This window comes from Galeopterus variegatus, unplaced genomic scaffold, assembly GCF_000696425.1.
Source record: "Galeopterus variegatus unplaced genomic scaffold, G_variegatus-3.0.2 Scaffold9679, whole genome shotgun sequence".
Classification (NCBI taxonomy): Eukaryota; Metazoa; Chordata; class Mammalia; order Dermoptera; family Cynocephalidae; genus Galeopterus; species Galeopterus variegatus.
The window spans coordinates 32,253-38,127 of NW_007735790.1; positions in this window are offsets into that span (position 1 = coordinate 32,253).

Sequence of the window (5,875 nt, forward strand, 5' to 3'; positions counted from 1 at the left end):
GGGGGGGGGGGGGGGGGGGGGGGGGGGGGGGGGGGGGGGAGGGGGGGGGGTTTCGGTAATGGGCCACAATAATCAACCTCATTGTATATCGACAAAATAAAATTAAAAAAAAAGAAATTAAATGGAACTTCTTAAAAAAATAAAAAAAATTAAATTAAATTAAAAAATAAATAAATAAATAAATCAGTTGATTTGTGGGAGAGAGTGACGCTAGTGACCTTCTATTCTGCCATCTTGACCAGAAGCCTGCAAGCAACTTAAATTTTAAAGAAAATTTATTGAAATAGTGTATTTCTATTTTGATATAATGGATGTAAGATCACAATAACCAGTTAATATCTAACACTTGGGCTTCCTCGTCTTAAAGTCTGAAATGCTGTCTTGTATTATAATAATGGAATTTACAGCTTAATATGAACTTTGGCTGCTATTGCCATTGGGTGTTACATTAAATAATTTATATGATGATATATGTTTTAGTCAAAATGTTTGCATATTACTAGACTGTAGCTAGAGACTGTAGCTAAATGCAGACATTTCTATAGCAGTGGTTCTTGACCTGGGGCAGTTTTGCCCCCTAGGGAACATTTAGCAATGTCTGGAGACATTTTTGATTTTCCTGACTGGGAGGATGCTAATGACTTCTTGTGGACAGAGCTCAAGGAAGCCGTTCAACATTCTACAGTGTACTGGGCAACTTCCATAGCAAAGAATTATCTGGCCCAAAACGTCAATAGCGTCACTGTTAAGAAACCCCAGTCTAGAGTAAACTATTTTTGAACCTTACATTTACTTGGTAGTTAATGCTATTTTCAAAATACGGTTTTGATCATTTTGAGAGATTATGTTTAGAATCTGAGACTTTGAACCACCAATCACTGGTCAGTAATTGAAGTCAGTGTGATAGAAAAAGCTTTAAAGTATCAGCCAAATGCAGTATTTTTCTCTTGGCTTTCTCACTAAGTGTCTATGCTTTGAATACATTTTTATTCATTAAAAGAAGCTAATGAAGTACAATATATTTTGAGAGTCTACTGTATAATATTTTATCACTAAATTAAAGTGAAGAGTCCATGTTCTCACACACAACAAGATGAAATATAGTATACGAAAGGAAATGTCCAATTATCTTAACACACAAATGTTAGCTATAATGGGCCTTTTGTGTTTTATTATAGCAAGTTGTTGCTAGTGCTACCTTATTAAAATGTTCAATTTTAAAGAGCAAAAGATCAAAAAGAGATAAAGATGTATTAATGCTAATTGTTAGCCAACGAAAAAGTATTCACTAAGCTCCTTCTATGGGCTTGAGAATGTACTAATTGGGAATATGGAAACATTAAGATATAACATTGCTTGTTTTTATTGAGCTATGTGTCAGGTAATTGCATATATTTACCTCACTTAATTTTCACAATTGCCATGAGGTACAGGTCATATTAGTCCCATTGCATGGATGAGGAAACTGAGGCCAAGAGAGATTAAGTAACTTGTTCAAGGTCACTCAGCTAGGAAGTGGTGGAGCCATGATTCATTCAAACCCAGGTTGGTCTGACTCCAAAGCTCTTAAATACATCACTCTAGATCCTCGTTAAGAAAGAGGCATTTTTCTTTGAGCTGGAGCCCAACCAACAACCACAGGATGCCTATGGAATTTGCTGTGTGGTCCTCTTTTTTACCAGGTGGATTGTTCTTAACTGGGAGAACTAAGACTGGTGCATGGAAAGCAATACAGTTTCACCCTCAGGAATATATGATGACAATAGAATATCTTGGGTCTTTCCCATGCCCCCTCAAATTTTCTTTTAAAAAATAGAGACACATCCTTCCTGTTTTTCTACATTATTCTAGGATAGAGGGGGTCAAGGCTGGTGTAACCTGTAGGATAATTCCATTACCTCTTCAATTCCAACTCATTTTGACTTTAGCTTACATTTATGGAGCAAAGAAAGTGCTAGGTTCTGTAGAGGAACAGGGCACAATCGTCTCTATTCTCAAAGATATGGAAAACCTCTGGGTCCTATTATTTTTTTCAGTGCATGCAGTTATAGACATACTCTAACTCTGGGCCTTGTGGTAGCCAGTATTCTTCTAGTTTTGAGTATCATACTAAAGAATCCAAAGGAAAGGAAGCATTCTGTTCCCCCAGAGATAAGAAGAGCTACATTCTCTGGCTCTTGTATTGTTGCATTTTACATTCTCTGGCATCTCATACCTGGGTTGGTGCCTCAGATTGAATGTCCCCCCAAGGTTGGTCCCCACTGTGACAGTGTTAAGAGTGTAGGAAATGCTATTGTAGTAATTGAAAGGTGGAGTATTGTTGCATTTTACATTCTCTGGCATCTCATACCTGGGTTGGTGCCTCAGATTGAATGTCCCCCCAAGGTTGGTCCCCACTGTGACAGTGTTAAGAGTGTAGGAAATGCTATTGTAGTAATTAAAAGGTGGAGCCTTGAAGAGGTGATTGGATTGTGAGGACTGTACCCTTGTGAATGGATTGATCCATTCTTGGAATAGTGGGTGAGGTTCTGAGGGCTTTAAAAGGAGAGCATATTAGAGTCCCTCTCTTTGCTCTGCCACTTATGCCATGTGAGACCCCTGGGTCACTGTCACCACCACCAAGGCCTTCACCAGATGTGTTCCCTGACCTTTGGACTTCCCAGCCTCTGACTGTAAGAAATAAATTTTATTTCTTTATAAATTACCCAGTTTCAGGTATTCTCTTAAAGGCTACAGAAACAGACTAATACGTAACCACATTGGAAAAAACAATGAGGTCTGTAATTGGTGCTTTTAGGGATGTTTGATCAAGCAATAAATTTTGTTTTCTTACAAATTACCCAGTTCCAGGTATTTTGTTATAAGCAACAAAAAAGGACTAATACATTTGGTTTCTGCCCATCCCAACCCCATCCCCCCAGTGTTTCCTGTCCAACTGCTGCTTGTTCTTTGAGGTCTTTCTGCACAATGCAGTTCCTGGTCACCTCAGCCCATACTGATATCTCCATTCCAGAACAGTCAGGGGCAGAATTAGCTTTGCGTCCCAGCTGTACTGCTTACTGGCTGTGTGTGGTAAGGCAAGTCCCTTCACCTCTCCATGCCTCCATTTCCTTATAGAATGGGGAAAAGAATAGTACCTACCTCAGGAAATTCAACTCAGTGCCATTATACATGTGAAGCACTTAACCCAGAGCCAGGCATAGAATAAATACTTAGTAAATAACAGCTATTATTATCATCATCTTCTTCATCCTCTTCATGAAATGCAAATTAGTCATCTCATTCTCTGGCATATGTATCTTCGCTGGCTCCCAGTTGCATACGTGATCAAATCCAAATGTCTTAACTTGGCATTCATTATCTGGCCCCCATCTACTTTTGCAGTTTTTTCCCCCTATATTCTTTATTTGATGCTCCCTTAATTCTCTATCTCACACTCCTAATGCTCTAACCGCTCTGCTGTGGTTCTCACTGTTCCTTTAAACTGCCAGGGTTTTGATTGTGTTAGGCCTTTATGGGTACTTTCCCATCTGTCTGAAATCACTGTCTCCCATTTCCAAGTGCTTCTGAACCTAGCTTTGTAGCACCTTCTCTATGATACCCTCTCCAAATTCTTGCCATTAATTAATTAATTCAATAGTATATATTGAACACCTGTCAGGCACTGCCCTAGGGGCTAGGGCTTTAGCAGTGAACAAAATTATAAAGGGATAAAAATCCCTACCCTCACGGAGCATGTGATGCCAAGCAGTTAATTTAAACATTTCAGTTTAACAGATATTTGTTATCCACCTATAATGTGCCCAGCACTACACTAAGCACTGGGGGTACAAAGTTCAGACAATACCTAGCCTCTGTGGAGAGAGGAGACCCCTAAACAGATCATTTTCATGCACTGTGATAAGAAGTCTGATAAAGTTAAGTCTAGGGTTTTGTGAAAGCACAGAGGAGGGGCACCTCACCCAGCCATGGGGAGGGAGAGAGGGGTAAGGGAAGGCTTTTCTGGAAAAAGTGATACAGCTGAGCCTTGAGGAAAGACTGAGTCTTAAAGGTAGGAGACAGAGTTGACAACTGAGCAAGATATGGTATATGGAGATCTGTAAGTAACTTGGGGTTGCTGGAGTTTAAAATTTAAAGTGTAGAGTGGCGGGAACAAGGCCTAAAGGAGTAGGCCAGGACCAGATCCTGGGGGGCTTTGTGTGCCAACACTAAAAAGTTGGAAAATTTTTATCATGTATATGTCTTGTTGTTTTCTAACTTGGGTATGCATCAGATTCACTTGTAGAAATTGTTTAAAACTAACTAAAGCCAAAAAATATGATGCCCAGGTCCTATACCAGAGCCCCTGAATCAGAATCCATGCTTATGTTTATTTTTAACAACTTAAGAGGCTTCTAATGCACTTCAGACCTTGAGTACTTTTGCTTGAGTGCTTTTGCTATGGGGAGGTATTAAAGTAGGGACATGGCAATCAAATTTTGTGTTTTGGAAATATCACAATTATGCTGACAGAGTGGAGAACAGATTTGAGAGGAAGACTGGGTGGAGGTAGGGAGACAAGCAAAGAGACCGTTTTTTTTTTTTCCTTTTTGTCTTTTTTTCGCGGCCGGCAACGGATCGCAACCCTCAGTGTCGCGCCCGTACTGGACCGGGACCGGCCACGGGATCGCAACCCTCGGTGTTGCTCCCGCCCCTCGCTCAGCCAGTGAGCGGGAACCGGCAAAGAGACCGTTTTTTAGATGAAAGATGAAGAGGAAATGGCTTAAGATCCACTGGCTGTGAGATGGACAGGTGAATGGAAGAGACGGATTCAAAAGCTATTAAGGAGCTGGAATTTGCAGGAGTTGGTGACTGACAAAATGTGGGTGCAAAAGAGGGAAGAATTAAGGGTGACCTCAAGATCTCTGACTGTGACCCCTATATAGAAGTGATATGTATCTACACAATGGAATACTACTCTGCTATAAAAAAGAATGAAATACTGCTATTTGCAACAACATGGATGGACCTAGAGAGAGTTATGTTAAGTGAAATGAGTCAGGCACAGAAAGAGAAATATCACATGTTCTCACTTATTTGTGGGAGCTAAAAATAAATAAATAAATACACAAATAAACGGCGGGGGGGGGGAAGGAAGAAGACACAACAATTACAATTCCTTGAAGTTGATATGACAAGTGAACAGAAAGGACATTGTTGGGAGGGAGTGGGGTGTGGGAGGAGGGAGGGAGGTTTCGGTAATGGGCCACAATAATCAACCACATTGTATATGGACAAAATAAAATAAAAAAATATATATATTTCAAAACAAACAAACAAACAAAAAATAAATAAAAATGATATGTAGCATAGCCACCAACTGAGATCTTTCTGTACAAGAGCCATTTTTCTATCCCTCACACTACCTGGTAAGTACCACGTCCAGAGAAAGTACTTAATGAATGCTGAATAAAATGTAGCTGAACAGAGTCAAAGTCCTGACCCTTTTCTCCAAACAAGTTTTCCCTTTATTTCTTTGTGCAATGACTGAAATTCCAACTTTAGGAAAATCTTTTTTCTGTATGTCTTATTAACTGCTGCAAGTTCTGAAATGAATGTCTTGGAATTTAGCTTCCACAGTGGCTGTAGATATACTGTCTAAAGGTTTGTTTACATTGAATAGAAAGAAAGACTTTGAAAATATTTTATTTAACTAGTTTCTTCTTTTTTCGGTGTACCTACATGTCCACATTGGGAAAGCCTTAAAAGAAACGTGCATTGGATGCCAGTTCTAGGATCAGACTGTGAATTATTTTTCATTATAGAACCGCAATTAGGCAATCCCCATCAAAATTCCTATGACATTTCTCTCAGAAATGGAAAGAACTATACAGTC